Genomic DNA, 20,670 nt, shown 5'->3' on the forward strand with positions numbered 1-20,670 from the left:
AATGCTCCTACCATGTCACTGAAGTTGAGTTCCTCGGTTTTGTTCGCTCACCAAAGGGAGTCAAGATGGATTTACACAAGGTAGATGCCATCTTTAATTGGCCGTCACCTTCTTCACTTAAAGGAACCCAAAGCATGCTTGGCTTTGCACATTTTTATCTCCGATTTATTCCAGTTTTCTCACGGATAGTCCACCCAATCACATCGTTACTGAGAAAAAAACAACAAAAAATTCCAATGGACTGAAGAGACGGAACAGGCTTTTCAAGAACTCAAGAAACTATTCACCTCTGTGCCAATTTTACGACATCCTCACCCTGATCTCCCCTATGTAGTGGAAACTGATGCTTCCTGCATAGCTATGGGAGCAGTTCTCTCTCACAGAGATCCAGAGACAGGCCAATTACACCCCGTAGCCTTTTGGTCACGTAAATTACCACCGCCAGAACTTAACTATGCAATTACAGACAAAGAATTGTTGGCAATAAAATCAGCCTTCAAAGCCTGGCAGCAGTATCTATAAGGTGCCAGACATACCATCACAGTAATCACAGATCACCGAAACCTTCAATACCTAAAGTCAGCAAAAGACCAATTGTGACAACAGTTGCAGTGGGCTCTATTCTTCGCAGAATACGAATACGTAATACCATACCGACTGGGAGTTTGGAATGGGAAGGCCGATGCCTTGTCTCGTATGGGTGTTGGAGAGAAAACAAATAGTACCCTGGACCGTGTTGCCATCATCCCAAGTGATAAACTACTGGGACTCACCACCACATTGACTCTGAGTGAACTTCAAGATAAGATTCAAACCTTAATGAACCCCGACATCTAGCAGAAATGGAATTCCCAAAATGAACATCACACGGTTCTGGATGGATTACCCTACTTCAGGGAACGACTATATCTACCAAGTAAAGATCTGCAAGAATTGGTCTTGTCTGGTTATCACGAAATCCTGATCAAAGGCCATCCTTGAATTGCTAAGACTCTAGCCAAGGTTAAACAGAATTATTGGTGGCCAACCTGGAGTAAGGACATTGCTCAATTCGTTCTATTCTGTGGGATATGTGCACAGAATAAATCACAAAAACAGTAACCAGCTGGCCTCCTACAACCACTGGATATTCCACTGGCTCCCTGGCATACTCTGTCTCTTGATTTTATTACAGACCTACCTCCCTGTCAAGGTTTTAATACCATTCTAGTGGTTGTAGACCTGTTCCTCTCTAAAATGGCACATTTCATTCCATTCAAAGGACTTCCTAATGCTACCGGTCTGGCAACAACATTTCTTGAACAGAATATAAAACTGCATGGTTTTCCCTGAGTCCTAATCTCAGATTGTGGAAGCCAATTTGTATCCAACTTCTGGAGGAAATGTTGTACCATGGCACAAATCGATGTTCGATTATCCACTAGCCATCACCCCCAAAATGATGGACAAACAGAAAGAACAAACCAGACATTAGAACAGTATCTACGTTGCATGCTGCATCAAGTGGAAGAGAATTGGAAAGACTTGTTGTGGAGAGCGGAATAGGCATACAATAACTCCATACACACCAGCACGGAACAAAGCCCGTTCTACACAATATACGGAAGACAATCACTTACCTCTGAACTAGACTCCCCCACAACCTTGGAACTGCCAGCGGTAAAGACTCTATACATAAGCATAACCCAAGCCTTCAAAAGAGCAAATGAACATTTACTGCAAGCCAAAGACAGACAAAAAATATTCTCGGACTGGCATCGAAAGAAAGCTCCCGATTACGAAGTTCGAGATGAAGTCTGGTTGGCATAAAAACATGTGCCCATAAAATGTACCCGGACCTTTTGTCCATGATATCTTGGACCCTATACCATCGAATCAGTGATAAATCTGGTGGCCTTCAAGTTAGCCTTACCACCAAGCATGCAAATTCATGTGTCACTTGTAAAACCTGTACAACCAGGAATCTGAGTCTTAACACCACCAAAACATGTGCTAGTTGATGGAGAGCTTGAATTTGAAGTTAAAAACATCCTGGATTTCAAATGAGCCAGATCTAAGCTATACTATTTAGTGGACTGGAAAGGGTACGGGCCTCAAGACAGAACTTGGGAACCAAGTGAACATATTCACGCACCACGTCTGATTAAGAGGTTTCACCTGGATAACCTGACTCAACACAGACCGGACAGGAAGGATACCATGAGAGGGGCCTTGGGGAGGAGTACTGTCATGACCACTGTGAGGGGGCACAACTTTTGCCACAAGGGCTCCCATCAGAACCCTGAGGGCTGTAAAACCACTGCAAAAGGGCTCCTGGAGCCAGTCCTGGCGCCTTTGGCACCAGGCTCATATGTATGAAGGAAGGGCTGTTCAAACTAGGTCCCATTTATGTACATGGGCCTTTAAATCCAACATGGAAGCACCCACACAGTCTAGTTCTAAGAACCAAGCCATGCGGTCTAGTGTTTTGGGTGTGGCAGGCCTGGAACTACTTTCTCTGGTACTACTTTACCTCGGCTATAGGAAGGAAACACAGGTTAGCTTCAAAAGACAATAAAGGTGCTGCGCTTTGAGCTTTCTCTTACCTAGAAACGTACCTCTCCATCCAGCACGCCAGCATCAAGACCTTCACACCCGAAAAGAAGGAGATAAAGACATTAACGAATTCCCACCATAAACAGAACAAAGATTTACAATTAACACACCTACCTGCCTACCAGCAGATTCGGGGTCATAGCAGGCTTGGGCCTAAGTAAGGCGTACTGCACCTGTGAAGCAACTCCGGCAGCTCACCAACAAACGTCAAGCACCCCTGCCCAAGAAACGCAGGACGGATGGCTCACCCTACAAATAACTAAGGTGAGAAACAAACCCAGTGGGAAGGGAATCGGTCACAGGGAGGTGGGAGATTCACCCATTAGAGTCAGTTATCACAAATCCTCCCTTCTGTAATTGCAGATTCATTACTCAGCACTGGGCAACTACGCACCCAGGGTTCCAGATCTCAGAGCCTTCCAGACGCCCCCAGGGATATCAGGTGAGCGTAACAACACTTGTCTGACAACTTCAGGCAATATTCCTTTCCTGATCTCATTACTTTTGACACCTTCTTCAATGCACTTTTTTAAGTTTGTTGAGAGCTTCATCTGCCTCAATGGCCTTTGCCCATTCATCCTCAGACACAACTTCCTGAATCACATTTAATACTTCCTCACTCTCATTATCGCCTGCATCATCATCCACAAAGTTTTTCAACCTTGACAGACAGTCAGCACATTTATTTTTAACCTCAGGAACAAACTCCATGCACCAATTGTATTCCTGCAGGTTTGCTACCCATTTCCTAATTCTTGCAGAAACTTCATCCAAACCTTTAACAGTCAAAATTTCCTTGAAAGGTTTATGATCTGTTCTCACAACAAATTTTGTTCCCCACAAGAAAGATTGAAACTTCTCAATTGACCATTTAGCTGCCAACAATTCGTTTTCAATGGTGGAATAATTGTGCTCATCCTCCTTAAGTACTCTTGACGCAAAAGCAATCGGATTGAAGGACCTCAAAGTGGGTGCACAGTTGAGAACTTTCTTTATCCTATTACATTCATGCTCACATTCATCATCCCAAACAAAGTTTACATTTTTTTTTGCTAGCTTTCTCATGTGAAAACTTTTACTGGTTAAATCAGGAATGAACTTGGCATAATACTTTGCCATGATATCAGCTTCTCTTTCGTATCTGGGCTAGTGAAATTTACAATGGTGTTTCTTCCTTGGGTTGTATGCCCTTGTCTGAAATTTCATGTCCCAAATACTGCATGTTCAATCTATTGAATTTACACTTTTCCCTACTCAGGGTTAACCCTGCATCTTGAAGAATATTCAAAACTATATTCATTCTACTATCGTGCTGCCTTTGGTCTTTACCATAGACTAAAACATCATCCTGAAAGCAAACTACACCCAGCATATGACGGAATAAATTGTACATCACCCGCTGAAATACAGCCGTGGCAGAAATTAACCCAAACTGCATCGTTTTGCATTGGAATAAACCTTCAGTGGTAATAGAGGCTGTGTCATTTTTCGATCTGGGATGTAACATGATTTGAAGGTACACCGGTTTGGGATCTAATGTACTCATTACTTTGGCTTTGTTTACAGTCCCTAGCATTTCTACTATATTAGGCAGAGGATGTCATGTCCGGGATTATGCATGTACTAACCGATCTGAGATCAATGCACAACCTGAGTTTTCCATTTGGTTTACGCACTATAACTAAAAGCGACACCCACTCAGTGGATTCAACCCTTTCGATGACCACTTGTACCATTTTCTCTAGTTCTTCCTTTGGATCTCCTTTGATACCCAAAGGAACAGGTCTGACTTTATGCACCACTGGGACAGCATCATTTCTCGTGTGGATTTCATGCCAAAAGTTCTTCAAACTACCAATACCATCCCGGTAAACCGGATGATTTTTGAATCTTTCAGGTTGCCTTTCTTGATCTACTGCATACACCATCTCCTCGGCACTAGGATCAAGCTTTATTTTTAATCTTCTCTGGTGAGATCAGCTTAATAACGGACATATTCCTTTCTTGGAGATATATACTTTTCCCTTTGCAGTTCTGTCTTTGAACTACATGGTCGACCAGAACCAACCTTCTAACACGATTTGTTTGCCTCCATATGCAACAGGCTTCACATCAACCGACTTTAGGACAATGGGGGACATTCTGACCCTGGCGGTAGGGGGTTAACGGCACCGGTAAGGATGCCAGTGCTGTTAACCCCCTACTGCCCTATTACGAGGTCCCTTAGCGGGTCCCACAGGGCCAGCTGGTTTTACCAGCTGGCCTTAGCGGGACCCGTTAAGGAACCATGGAGCTAATAACTGGGGGCCCGTTATTAGCTCCTTCCCCATTGAGCCCTATGGGGGCTCAAATGGGAATGGGGAATGGTTTTCGAAATGGGGACTTACCCGGTCCGCATAGGTCAGAATGTCCCAGTAAGTCCCCATTCCGACACGACAGACCCGAACCCACTTTTGGAGGCAGCCATGATGCTAATAGCACCATGGCTGCCTCCAAACTCAGAATGACCCTGAATGTCTCTTTTAAAGTGTTTTTCAAAAACAGTACTTGGCAGCAAAGTGTACTTAGCACCAGAGTTAATGACCATTTTGATCGTTGAATTGCCAACATGTACATCCACCATTGGTTTTTCAAGATCTGCATCTTGGTCTTCTATTGTATTGATTTCCAAATCTTCAATTATGAAGGTACATTCCTCAACTTTCTCACATAATTCCTCAATGGATTCCATGTTTTCCGCTTTCATTTTGTAACAATTAGTCAGATGACCCTTCCTATTGCATCTACTGAAAATTTCCTTTAGTGCAGGGCATTTCCCACTACTGGCAATGTGACTCGGGCTACCACATCTATAACATTTCCTTCTGATATCATCGTTGTCCTTGCTTTCCTTGAACCTGGCTCTTCTCTTTTTCTCATAACTCTGATCTCTTTTGCTAAATTACCTCTTTTTCATCACATTTATATATTGTACAACCAAAACTTCGGGCGAGTCACGAGTCAGACATTTCTAGTTTGTTATCGATGCTTTCTCTCTTCTCAAGTTCTTTCATGCATTTGTGTGTATGTTCCACTTCCTTTGCTATTCTCAGTACTTGATCCAAGGAAGGATTCACTTTTGACCATAGGGCTTCTCTGTCTTTACTATCTTTGCACTCCAGCATGAATTTATCCCAGAGATGTTCCTCTAAGTTACTACCAAAATCACATGTGACAGCCAAACCATGCAAAGCTGTGATAAATTGTTCAATTGTTTCTCCATTTTCCTGTTTACGTTTCCCAAAATGATATCTTTGGAGAATGATGCTCACAGCCTTCTCATAATGCAGATCCAACATTTTCACACAATTCTCATATTCCTTTAGCCCTTCTGCTTCCTGGTCAGATAAAGCTGGGAGATTCTTGAACTGTTGCTGACCATAATCTCCCAGACAGTGTATTAACAGACTTTTTTTTCTTTCATTAGAAAAATTAAAACCATGAGCAGCAAAAACATAATATTCAAAACGTTTCTTCCAGCGATTCCAGGGCAATGGCAGTTCACCTTTTGTATCCATAAAGTAATTGGGCGGTGGTCTGCTTTGCATGCTTGACTATTATTGGTGCTGTTGTTCTGAATGTTATAATTATTTTCTTCCTTTTCTTTTCACCTTCTAAATGTGCTGGTTACAGCAGTACTCTAGACAAACTTCAACCTGATGCTTATGAAAGTATTGTATTACTGATATAGTGAGTGATACTGTGTGCACTATATGTCTTGCAATGCCGTGCAGTAGATTCTTGTAACAGTATTGCAAACGCACACGTTTTAATATAGCATGTTAATTGAGGAGTAGTTCAATATATTTATGCAACATGAAGCGGGAGGACAATGTTGTGCATGTTTATTATTATCACAAACAATGAATGCCAATCCTTGCTTATAGTCACTGTAATGTGGCACGATAACGTGATATCAGTTAATTTCTTTCACTTCATTATGTTTAACATGTCATCTTTGTGTATGTATTCCTATTATCCTGCACCTTAATAGTGTAGATCATGAGGTCTGCTGTTAAAACAAAGCTCTGGTTGCTATGACAATGATCTTGTTGGGCACACACAAAACATCCAAGATGCCGGCACATAAAGCTACATCTTAAGGACCTTTCCTCTGATGCGATTTACAGTGGAGACACAGTTGTAAGATGCAGGTGGATTTGAAAGACGCAATAAGTTGCGCCCGACCGCTCGTTCAAGCCACAGTGTGGCCGAATGTTAAGGTTTGTGGACCAATGTATTCAAGTACAATGCGAACAATGATCATCAACATTTTTCCAACTTGAAGAAGTATAGCACGTCAATTGTGAAATTGCCTTGGTTGTTACAGTGGAACAACGTCGCAGCACTGACTTTGAAGTTATTCTGCCCTGCTATGTAACATGCTTGCTGGCGTATCTTGCACAGTAGACAGTAGAAAGGCCTTTCCTTGCCTTGTAAATACATGAAGAGTCTAGGCTATAATGTTAGCCACTGTCTGACTTCTCATAATTTGGCAAATCACTCTTGTCAAAACTATGCGCCACACTTACTGTAGGTTTGCTTGACTTATGGCACAGCTGGAATTGTCTTTCCTGAAGTCGCGGCAGTTCTCTTCTCTCAGTACTCCAACGAAATGCAGCAGGCAAAGCTGAGTTGTCTTCCCCTCTCCTTTTTCTCTTTGTAACACAGCTACTCAGTGGGCTGCCGTACTGCTCCTTATCCCATCCTCATCGACACTGAAGTATTTCTCCACACAATTGGGATTTCTTAGGAGATTTATTTAAGTATACTCAAAGGACCACCGGCACAATACATATGACAACAGCAACTGTTTAATACATTCCCAACTTTGCATCTTTCTCCCCATGTTCCAGAGTCCACATTCCAAGATCCATGTTCCATTTATATCACTACAGTATAAACATGAGTGTATATTGCAAAGGAAGATATTACAACCTCCTTCCTCTCGGACCGGCCCTCCCAGATCCAACTCGGGTCCTTTCTCTCCACCAACTCCCTCTCCACATGTGGTGTCCCCCTGGGCTCTAATCTCTCTCCATAGCTCTTTAATGGCTACTTGGCCCCTTTGGACCATCTGCGCTCTACTTTGTCCTCTATCTTTCATTGTTACGTGGATGACACCCAGCTCTCTTTCAGGTTTCCCTCAGACTCCTCTTCTCTCCCATTCATTCCTGACTGTCTAGCCGTCATTCAGGAATGGTGTGCCTCCAACAGTCTCTGTCTTAATGCCAGCAAGACAGGGATCCTTCTCATTGGGACCCATGCTCCCTCTTTCCTCTTTTTACTCTGGCTGCCCCCCTTAGCCCCTCTTCCTTTGCCTTCCTGGGAAGAACCTTGGTGTCATCTTCGACTCCACTCCCTCCTTCGCTCCTCACATCTCGGACTTCACCAAGAAGTTCCACTACCAGCTACACCTCCTCAGAGGTATTTTTCATTTTCCCAATTTCCCCCAGAAGCTCACTGCCTCTAGAGCCCTGGTTCTCTCTGGACTGGACTACTGCAACAGACTATTTCTCAATCTGCCTTCCTCTACTCTCGGCCCTCTGCAACTAATCCAGAACAGGACTGCAAATGTATCCTTGGCCTCTCTTTTGCACTGAAATCTCTCCACTGGCTCACCGTGGCTGCAAAGATCAAGTTCAAGACCCTCTGCATCATCCACAAGATATTCTCTGGGGCCGTGGCCCACACTACATCCAACTCCCTTTTCCAAAATACCTCCTCCTTGAGCCCTACACTGTACTACTTCCAACTCTCTGAGGGTCAGGCACTAAGCTAGGCAGAGAGTGGGGGTTGACCACTCTCTTCTGCAGGTGCCACACTCTGGATTGGCCTCCCTACCCCTCTCAAACTTGAGCCTAATCACCTGATGTTCTGGAAGCAGCTCAATACCTTCCTTTTCTCCTCAGATTTCTAGCTCTCCATCCCCTGCTAACCAGCCTGTCTGCCACACTAACTGGTTGCCTTGCTACCCTCTGAGCATAATGGGTACCAGGCTCCCCCAGGATCAGTCTCTCCTTCACTGCCTCCGGGCCCCATGCACTTAGGGGCTGTAACTGTCACCCCTACAGTCCCCTGCCTCCCTGCACTTACCCAGAGCTGTGCTGCCCTGGTTGCACTTGCTCAGAGCACTGCTGCCCTGATTGTACATCCCCTCCCACTCCCTGGCACGTCCCCTCTCCGTCTCACCTGAACTTTTGCACTGTCTCACTTGCACAATCTGAATGTCACAAGGCCTAGTAATATCATTTGTATTGTCCTCCCTCTGTCTTCCCTCCCTTGACTTGCCACGCCGAGAAACACTTGTGTACAGGTGCGTTATAAATGATGTATGTAATCATACTAGGCCTTAACATCCAATATGGGGACACTTCTGCCATTTCAACATGCTTACCATGCTTCTAACACAGTATCCTTCTGACTCCATCTTCCACCTGTTTCAGCTCTTTCCACACACCTCACTAAAATCATAACTTTAGATACAACTAAACACAGGGCCTATAATACTGCCCTATCTATAACTTCTGCATCGACAACATTAATACGAATGTTGCTCCATCTGTATTGATATATGTGGGTATCAAATATGTGCAAAAACTAACTACAAATAATACGCATGTCTTCTAACGCACCAACCTCACATTGCTCACATAAAGATACACGCTAATAGATTTTTCTCAGCCTGAACGTTTCTGCCTGCCTGGGTCGCTGTACATGCATCCAAACACAGCCCCACCCCCTTTAGTTCCTTATTCTTTCCCCATTCACAACATCGTACAGTAAGGAAGGGTGGCTGTCCTCTGTATGCTCCCTAGTCTGTCACCACAATTATATTGTTCATCTCCACTTTGCTAACTGACAGCCCATAATGAAGGCAGTAGGCATGCCCATCCTGCATGATCTTGTCCAGGGGCCCTGACCGAAGCTGCACCCCCCCTCAACTACTCGTGGGGGTGGTGCCAGAAAAAGTGTTCAACCTCAGGCCATAGTTGCCAGTGCGATTGGCACTGATTGGGAAGGCTGGAAAGGTGTGGGGATGTGGCCAGGGTGCAAGTGATGTTGCATCCTTGTGGCACCCTCACCCAACTAGGACCATTCACATCAACACCACTGGTGGTGGCTGCATGATCCCTAGCCTATGATTACTTTTTCAGCAGGTACAACGTCCTTTGCCATTAGCACACATAATTCCTCATTTCTATGGTCCCAGAGTAAGGCCCACTTGCTACTTGCCTATTCGCCCACTTGTCACATTTCCCACAGCCCTCCACCATGCACAACACCTAAGGTACTTCTAATATGGTGGTCTTTCCTGGTGGCAGGGAAATATAGTCCTACACTCTAGGACCTGTGGGATGTGTTGGTGATTGAGGTCAGTTCTCCCTCAGGCTCCTTCTGGATTTTTACCTCTGCCACTGCAGGAAGAGGCTCACCAACTCAGATGTGTGAAGGCATCCTCCTCCTCCATGGTTCTTTCTGCAGCCACCCCCTCCCACATGACAGAAATGCCTATCTGTTCTTCCATTGCACTCAGTGGGGGAGTCCACATGAGGCCCCCCCTTCCCTGTCTCAGTCTTTATCCCTGCTGAGCCTGCTCTAATGGTCCCAACTCTCCTAATCCTCCCTCCATTCCCTCCAACTCCCCTACAACTCGGAGGATTAACTGTGCTCTTTGCTCTGGCCTCTAAACTGACACCCACAAAGAGCAGGCGGTTAGCCCCTCCTCATCAATCATAGGGGAATCATCTTCCTCCTGTGAGGAGAAATGCAGCTCCTACTCATCCTCCAGCTCTATTCCACTTCACCTTCCAGTGTGAATGTCAGTACGTCTTTCCAACTTCCACAAAGGCTGACAACTGTTTATGTGTGAATGTGGACATGTGAACCTGAGAACCCTGAGACCCAGCACAACCCAAAATGGACAAACACGTGCACAAGCAAGAGAGACAATAATATAATAATAAAGCTACAAACAAAAACTACAGACCATAATGTACAATTCCAATCCACAATGAGATGTATAACCACAACACAAACTACATGACAAATACACAGAGGGGAAATACATATTTTGTTTGTTTCTTGTGTATTGGGGGAATCAAACATGTGTTGGAGAAATGTCTTTTTTAAAATATTTTATAAAATAACAAGAGGAAAAAGTGCACGCAAAAAGTTCACACTTGTATATAAAGGGAAACTAACACTAGACATGAACACACTCTGAACAAACACCAATACAAGGAGTGAATAGGAAAAGTCCTTCAAAAAGACACTATGATAAACGTCAAACAGCAAACACAAACAACTCATCCAAACTCCTCTAAAGACTGCTCAAATGCTTAGAAACACTCCAAGTGTGGTTATTTTGTAACACATTCCCTTACAGTCTAGCCGAACATACAGAACAGCAGGAAGTGAATAAGTCCATATATTTAGAGACACATTTCATTTCTGAGGTTGGTAGCCTCTGAATAGCTGTACATATTTGGACAAACTTGACAAATCACTATAGAGGACCCATATTGGCTAGATGAACCCAATGAAAAAGCCGATTATTCATCACGAGATCTGCTGTTCCGAATTGGATAATGAATCTTCAAACCAAACCATGAAGCCTGCCAGGAGATTGCGGGTATTTGTCAACCCCTAACATCTTGTCCCATTCTCACAGTAAGAATGAATCCTAACTAAAATATTTGTTCACTACTACAAGTCGATTTTCAGATATTTCATTTTGACCTAGTGTTACGAAACATAATCTCATGCTAATCAATTCTGTAGTGGCCTGCTTCTCTGCCCCACTATCTATACATTTGTTTGAGATTTGTTCGAATTTGTAGGCATTTTTTATTTATGATGGTATTATCAAGTACCTTAATACATCGTTCAGAAAATGGACTTCCACCAAGCCTACCAGGGCTATCCTAGGGATGAAACGGAAAAAGAAAACAGAGAAAGTAGGCTACTTTCAATGACATATTTGTTTTTGTATTTATAAAAAAAGTGAGTCATTTTGAAGAACCTGAATTACAAAGTAGACAATAACAGAGGGCAGAGGTATTCCTACTGTAAACTGCCATTACATCAGAGAATTTTTTGATTGAATGATGTATACCACTTGGTGAATGAGGAAGAGTGTGAAATTAAATTATGCGAAAGACAATGAGAATATAATACTTTTTAACATTGACAGTCTGGGGCCAGTATGCACCCATTTACAGATTTTATAGAATGGTCCTTATGGCATAAAGCATGAAAGGTTGTTAATTTACACATGAGGGCAGATGGGTTTTGGTGGATATAATTATAACAGGTTATTCATAACGTGCTTAATACCCCAAGGTTTTTAAGCATGGAGGTCTCTAAGTGCGGATCCGTGGATCAAACTTGTGTTGCTCTGCATCGACTTGCTTCCAAGGCGAGCATGTTGCCCCTGAGCTATCCTCCCAAGACAGAGGGGTCCTTCCATCATGAACAATGTACATTTTGAGATACATTTTGAAGAGTGACACTGAACACATGGTTTTGATGGCTAGGTGTCGAGCCTTCCAGTGCAGTGGGGAAAACTATTCGTTTTGAAGACACAAGGAGTGGTGATGATCAGAGGATGAGTACAGTAAGATGAGCCAGTGAGGTGATGGGTAGCAAGTCCATGGATGACTTTATAGATGACAAGCAGGAATTTAAAGAGAGATGAGTTTGCATGGAAAGCCATCAAACACGATAATGGTAGGTAGAGGACGAGGACCTGTGAAGCCTGAAAGTGCCACAAAGTGGAGGTCTTTTTTGAGGGGAGCAAAAGAGAACAGGTTGACAAGGATGCAGTCCAGTTAGTTATGCCCCCATATGCTACTTTTCCACCCACTGTGCTTTCCCTAAGGTATCAGGATTATAGAGGGTTTAAAGAGGAGTCAGAAGATCACCAAACAAAGCATACAAAATACCTTCTCCCCTCATCCCAAAATCGTCCTGTATTAACTCTCTAAATCAACTCTGTGATACTCTGGGCATCACAGACAGGGCACTGGCTTGGCCGACCCTCTGTGATACTCTTGGTATCACAGACAGGGCACTGGCATGGCTGACCTCTTTCCTTTCAAATCGGCCCTCAAAGGTTCAAATGGGCCCTTTTCTCTCATCTATCTCACTCTCAATTTGAGGCATCACTCAGGACTCTATCCTCTCACCGTGGCTTTTTAACAATTACCTTGCCCCTCTTGCCCACTTGATCTCCACCTTCTTGCTTCACTTCCAGTGCTATGTAAACGACACTCAGCTCTCCTTTAAGCTTCCCTCCTCCACCTATGCTCCCTCCTCTCTCATTCCCGATAGTCTGGCTGCTATTTAGCCATGGTGTGCTGCTAATGATCTCTGTCTTAATGCCAGTAAGTCTGAGATCCTTCTCGTTTGACCTTCCCCCTTCCTTCCCTCCTACTCTCTGGCCTCCCTCCTTAGCCCACCTCCCCTCAACCTCCTTTGAGGCAAAAAACGTGGGTGTCATCTTCAACTCCTCTCTCTCCTTCTCACCTCATATCGCTGACCTTGCCAAGAAAACCCACTTTCAGCTTCACCTCCTGAGAGGCACTCTCCCTTTACTCACCTTCCCCCAGAAACTCAATGTCTCTAGAGTTCTGGTTCTCTCCAGGCTGGACTACTGCAACATACTCTTTTGCAGTCTCTGCCTCTTTCCTCCCTCAGCCCACTACAACTAATCCAGAATAGGACTACACAATTTATCCTTGACCTCAAGCCCAAGAACCATCTTTCTCCAGCCCTAAAATCTCTCCACGGACTCCCGGTTGCTGCAAGGTTCAAATTCAAGACTCTCTGCATCATCCACAATGGCGCTCAGGGGCCTGGAACCGCGCTAAATCCAACTTTCTCTCCCTAAATATCTCCCTGCTAGAGTCTGTCAGTCCTCTAGCTCGAACTCTCTGCAGGTCAGACTTTTCTCCAAGCAGGGAGTGAAGGGTAGATCTCTTTCCTCGGCAGGACCATCCCTCTGGAATGGCCTCCCCGCCCCAATCAGACTTGAGCCGGATCTGCTTAAATTACGGAAACTTTTCAAGACCTTCCTTTTCTCCTCCTCCTTCCCTCTCCCCCTTCTTTGCTAATTCCCCCCTGCAGCTGCAACTGGCTGCCTGGCCCCTTCTGAGTCATACAGGGGCCAGGCACACCATCAACCAGTCTTCCTCAGCACCTCCTTATCAACACTTGACTTCGGTCACCCTTACCTGACTAGGCTACTGTGTATGGTCCACCCCCCCTCCTCGCGCCAGTTACCCTTATCCCGTCCTGCAGCACACTTGCCCTCCCAACTCCCCACAGCCCTTATCCAGCCCATGGGAACCCCTCCCCACAGAATTTACCCAGCCCCCTTCGTCCTTCATCCTCCCTTCACCTGTCCTTACCTTCCCTTCACCCTCATTCTGCCTACCGCCTGCACTTCCTTTCTCCTACACTTGCACGATCCAAATGTCACAAATCCTAGTAGGACCTTTTATTGTTTATCCTCCTCTGTCCCCCTCTACCCCTTAGTCTTGTGGCACCTGGAAACACTTTCTGTACATAGGCACAACACAAATGTTCAATAAATAAAATAAAAATAAAAATTGTCACCGAAGTTGATTACAAATTCCATAATCCTCTGTCATGAAGGTTCCAGCATTCAGAAAAGGAAATAGTTGTTAACAGCTTACTATAGAAGCCAGCAACACAATAAAGTACTGTTAACTGTGTTAGAGAAACTGTCAACACAGTTGGGAAGGAGGGGTAGAGCCAAAGAGAGGAAAATAGGTACTGTTCTGTATCTCATGATCAGAGCAGAGCAAAACAAAACAGAGGAATAGCAAAACACATTACTGCTGTGTACTTTAGTTTGGTTTACTCTGTCATGTTTCATACAGATAATGCATATTCAAGACAACACTGGTCTGTATCAGCAGTGGAATCTGGAATTAAGCCTCTCTGCTGTGTACAGTACACCCCTGCATCCCATTGGACTTGGCTCTCCAGTCCAGGGTCTGGCATAAAGTACTACCTTGAGACCTGCAGGTGATGGAGGAATGCACAACTCTGGCCCTGTGGCATACAGGTGCCGACTCGTTGCTAGGCAACATAGCTGTGATACTGCCAGTTGTTGACTGGGCATGTTCTGGAGTATTGCCATTGCATTGAGTTTGACTGCATCGCAGTCTGTGAGTGTGTGTGTGTGTGTGTGTAAGAGATGAAATGTGGTGCATGTGGCAGGGACAGAGTGAGTTTGTATATGCTTGTGTGAGTGTTTGTCTGTGCAAGAGCGATACATGCTGGTATTTGCTGGCAGAAGACTGCATCATAAAATGTAGGTTTTGTGGCAACGCTGGCTTATATTGTGCTCAAAACATCATCGAAATGTTGTTTTATAGTGGAAATGTTGGCAGACATTGTGGCTGCGGATTTAAAAAAGGATTTACAGTGGCTGCAGCATATTTTGAAAGCACAGTTCAATGAAAGTGATTTATAGTGGCACTGGCATATTTTGTGAGCACATACTCATGAAAGGGATTTATAGAGGCACAAGGATATATTGTTAGCACATCTTAATGGAAGTGTTTTATAGTGACACCACCGGCATGTAGAGTGGGTGGGGGGTGTACCATCATGAAAACGATGTACAGTGACAAGACTAGCATATATTGATGGGAGCAGCATCATGAGCACAATAGAGTAGCAGTGGCATATATTCTGGGTGAGGCTTCATAAAAGTGATTTATAGTGGTATTGGCATATGTTGTAAGTACAGCTAGATGCCAAAAGTGATTTACAGTGGTTAAGTTATCACATATTCTAGGTGCAGCATCATGAAAGTGATATATAGACGCAATGTTGGCTATATTGTGTTCACAAAATACTGCAAAAAATGGGGTCACATTATTATATATCCCACTGTATCATGCTATTTAGTTATAGTTTTTCGGTCAGTAGGCAGATCTTAATGAAAGTGATTTACAAGGGCAAAGCTGCGATATATGAGGACACAGGCATTATGAAAAAGTTGTAAAATGTCCCTGTGTACTGTTAATGACACATTCTGGCTGATTCATGGAATTATTTGCGCCGAAAAACCGGGATTTGTGCGCCATTCTGCCCGCAAATCCCCATTTGTTAAACAGGGATTTGCGTGCAGAATGGCGCACAAATCCCCGTTTTTCCGCGCAAATAATTCCATGAATAGGCATTATTGTCTATTGGATTTTTTCAAATGTTATCCAAGAGAAACAATTACATGCTGCATGGCTTTCTACCCCATTTTTTTCAAACATTTTGCAGTGGAATGGCCACATGGATCACCTTATTTGAAACATTTCCTTGTGGAAATAACACACTCGTGACCCCATACATTAGTTAGCGCTCCTTCACTTCACTTGGTTGCTAACATTAAATTGTGGGATATAGTATTGCCCCTCCACTTCAAATATTTGGCTGCCACTACTGACCTTGAATAATTTTCCATTCATGTACACACTCAAGAGCCATGTGCACCTGCCTGGCCCTAAAAGATGCCACCATTAGCTTTTACTGCCAGTCCAAATAATTAGCTGAATTTTCCCTGGTCTATCGATTCAGGAAAACTGCGTCTGTTTATGTGGCACGGTTGTCTGAGTGTAGAAGTGATTTGCTTCCATTCAACATTCAACATTCAATGCTTGGTCCATTCACCTGTTTGGACCTTAGAAAATACTTTGATTAGGATTTTAACCTGCAGAATTATTCATAAATTGAAATTACTCTGTTTGCTAAATTGTACGCGTGGTTGTGTCACATTATTAATTATCCCACTGTATCATGCTATTTATTTATCATTTTTCAGTCACTGTAGACTGGGAACGTACTTGGTTTTTACAGTAATGAATTGTTGTCTTGCATGCACTATATCCAAGTGTCCTACAACATATTTTCTGGCTGCTACACTGACTAAGAAGAAAACAACATTCGTTGATCGGTGAAACCAAATCACCTTAAATGATGTATATTCTCAATGAGCACACTGAAACTGAAATAGTTTATTTGCTCCCTCTACTGGCCGGTTCCCTGCTACAGCCCATTAAATGGGCAGACTAAAAACAAATACAATACGAAGAGCATTGCCATTGAGGCTCGGCGCAGCACTTGTCATTGCTTGCTTCCCCAGGAAAGGGTCCAAGCATCTAGTTCACCAATGTTCAGCCCCGAGGCACGCCACAGGTTCTTTGTGTCTAGCAGCTTGTGTTGTGGATAGAGAATACATATACAGGCATGGCTACCCTTGAAGAATGTAGGCACCATTTCAAAAGGATGCTTCTACTGCATCACCAGCAGAATTTGAACCCAGAATAGTGTTCCTATGTGTAGAAGATATGGCATTGTGTGCGCTCAGCTGTACCTTAGAAATACAATGTACACTGGCAAGAAACAGGGGCTGTCCCTCAATAATTATCACGAATTACAGAGAGGAATCCTATGAAATATGTTGCTGTCCATCCAGTAAATCTTAACCACAATGTTCACCTTTCGTGGGCTTTTTGCCAGGCAAATGGAAAGGCCATGGCACAAACTGCCATTGAATATTCCCAAAAAATCAAAAACCACACATGCAAATACACATGAAGTGATGGATGTCATTTGCTTGCCGCCTACATTTGGCTCAATGGTGAAAGGTGGTTGCATACCACTGCCCCCTCCTCCACCTTCCGCAGGGCTGCATGTGTTTGCACAGACATACCCCACTTCAAACAGAACCACTCTGAAAAGTAAGACAAAGTGGGCAATAACTCTAACAATCATCACATTGTGTTAAATCACATGAAAAACACCACACTTCATAAGTTCATCTCTCTTTTTAAAACTTCTTTAGTATAACGTGGCCCATCATTGAGGATCTGAAAAAAATGACCACACCAAAATGGCGTGGTTGAATCTGCTGCCCACCCTGTATAATCCAACAACCGCTCGTTGCTAATTTCGATTACCTTTAGTTTTCCTGAGGAAATAATGGAGTCACACGAAGGCCCCTAAATTTACATAGCAAACTAAAAAGAGTCTGCATCGTGTTACTCAAAAACACCATAGACTCTATCCGCTGTTTTATGCATGGATGTGATGTCATCTTTGATGTCCTGGGTGTTAGTCTTAGCAGTGCGCGGTGATAGCGCCAGTTATGGTTGCTTAGCTTACCATAACTGGCGAATTTCAAGGGTTTTTCGGTTTTACTTAGAACCATAACACCCCTTTAACAAAGTTGTTTTCACTGAATTTCATTAGTTTTTAGTAGCGCAACTGAACCACAACGTCCCTTTAACAAAAATGTTTTCACTGAATTTCATAGGTTTTTAGTAGCGCAACCTAACCATAACAATATAAATATAGATAATGGAAATGTGATAAATGTTTACTAAGACTCCCTTACCTTACATTTATATGACAGAATATACTAAACCCCATGTCCTGCTAGTGATTTTGATGTCCGCGGTTGTGCGCATGTCCGTGGGCGGACGCGGTCACCATCAGCACTATCCAAAAACTCAGGGGGTATCTTACATTATTTTATCATAAAATAAAAACACCAAACATATTCAAAAAGCACCACATAAATACATTACATTGAATAATAAATAAGAAGTGGAAACTGTATATGTAAGACACCAACCATCCACTGAAGTAGCATTTCCAATATAATGGAATATACCAAAACAATATAAATATGCCTCCAACTGAATTACCGCACAGAAACTGCACAGCAAGAAGCAAGAGCATACTTACACAGCAGTAACAGCAAAGGTTTCTAGAAAAGTAGCAAGTACACTACATGTATTTCATATACTTATACATTTTCTGTATTATGTACACTTAACCTAATATATATATATTTTTTTAACACAGAAATGTCCAGTACTTTGGAATAGCTGGAAGAAAATTTCCCACAAGAGGAAATGAGTGAAGACAGTGATAATAATGGTGGGCACAACGTTTCTCTGTATGAGCCAATTAATAACCATTACTTTATGTGTATTTAATGTTTTTTTTTTACAGACCAGACAACCAATAAAAAAAATATTATACCAAAAGAGATATTAGAAGATCCTCTGAAACGAATACCACTGTCCCACATGTACCTGTTCCCCCTCTCCATGCCCCAGCCAACTATCCCCAAACCCTCCAAACCAAGAAAAACGGTACAATGAGACTTCCATCCCTTCCACCCCTCCCATACATCATGTCCAACCCCCTAATTCCCTTGTATTTGTTTCAGTTTCTGCTTTCCCCTCTTTCCTAATTTTTCTACTGTTAAACAATAAGAACATTTTAAGTGTATTCTTAGTATATGTCTGTGTCTTATTTTTTTTTCAAAAGGGTGTCCTTAATTAAGCAACATGGGGGTTGCCCGGTTTAACCCAAATGAGGGTGTCCTAAGGACAACATACCTGTTCATACTATTCGTAATTAAAATGGAGGTGTCCTTAGAAAACACAAGATGTCCACCTCTCTGCAATCACCCAAAATGGGGGTGTCCTAATAACAACCCTGCTGTTCATAATGTCCGCAATCAGAATTAATATAGCCATAGAACACATGTCCGATCCGCCTGTCCGCAAAGTTTTGAGGCACATTTATTTTATTTGGGGACTTCAACATTGTTCGTAGAACACCCGCGCACATGAGTATCACACACTTGAGTCCTACGAAAATCATGCCTCTCTGCAACTGTCCGCTGCACGTGTGTCGCACTTTTAATTAGTTAAGGTACCCGAACACTGTCCGTAGAACACCCAGTGCATGCGCACAACCGTCACTGCGCCTTTGGTGTCCTGCGGACAGCTGTCTGATTTGCAAATGTGTCCGTGATGTCATCATGTGACAGCACCCATGCTGAGCTTGTGTCCTTATTTGCAGTCACTGTCCGGGCCCCCGAACATTTAAAAAGTGCTTTTTTCAATCAATCCAAGGTATTTTACAGTCCAAGTTCACCATTGCACATGTCCCACACAGTGTCCCTGCCGATCTACATACTTTTTGGAACTTTTTGATCCCGTTCTTGCTGTTCAAAGTGTTCGGGGATGGCACGGGTGTCCGCGAAGCACACCCCAGCACCTCTAGAAAAGGCCAAACCCCAGAGCTGATCCTCATTCTGCTTATGGATTTCCAAGATTTACAAAAGGACAATTTTGCAGGTTGCTGTTCTTGGTTCCCAGTTCATGGTTATTAAACTTGCTGATGGTATCCCAAATTGATTCTGCTGCTACTGTCTCTGCATCAGCACTCCTACCACCTCCACCACCACCACATTCCCAAGGGCCTGCAGAGGGGAACATGCGTGAATATACAGAGGAGATGGATGAATAGGATGAAGTAGTAGAAGTCCCTACTACTAGCACTCATCGTGAGTCTTGGGTGTGGCGCTTATTTACCACCACTGATGGAAAATCAAATGCTAATGCCAACAAGGTGATCTGCACTCAGTGCCACATGGTGCTGAGTCGTGGCAAGCCTGGTTTGCATAGCTTTGGTACTACATCAATGAAGCAACACCTAAAGTTATTCCACGGTGGGGCTATTCGTAAGGTTGGACCTTGCAATAAATGCAGCAGGTAGAGTTCCTCTACAGCATCCTCCGTTTCTGCTCCTGTCACCACAAAAGACACTTCTGTGGGACAGTGCATCCCTCTGGCTTCCTCACAGGCCATTCATGATGCTGTTGACCCTTACCTTTCGAGGGTCACAATATTGTGCATGTACTGCAACGCAGTACTCTGCAGAGGGGAGAACCTTCAGACTGTTTTCGAGACTGCGGTCAATGAGCATGAGAAGGTCTGCGACCTACCTGAATAAGACCCACCCTACATCTTCCTCTCTCCACCTGCCTTTTCTTACCCCCGTGGTTGGTGTCCCTTCCTTACCCTCCGTTCCACTCCTTTCCTTGTGTGCTGTGTTTAAAAAAAAACAAAAAATAAAAAAACAACAAAAAAAAGGCTCTTTTCAGAGCTGCCTTTCACAGTTTCAAAATAGAAGTGACAA

This window comes from Ambystoma mexicanum, chromosome 5p, assembly GCF_040938575.1.
Source record: "Ambystoma mexicanum isolate Mex_15411 chromosome 5p, UKY_AmexF1_1, whole genome shotgun sequence".
Taxonomy (NCBI): Eukaryota; Metazoa; Chordata; class Amphibia; order Caudata; family Ambystomatidae; genus Ambystoma; species Ambystoma mexicanum.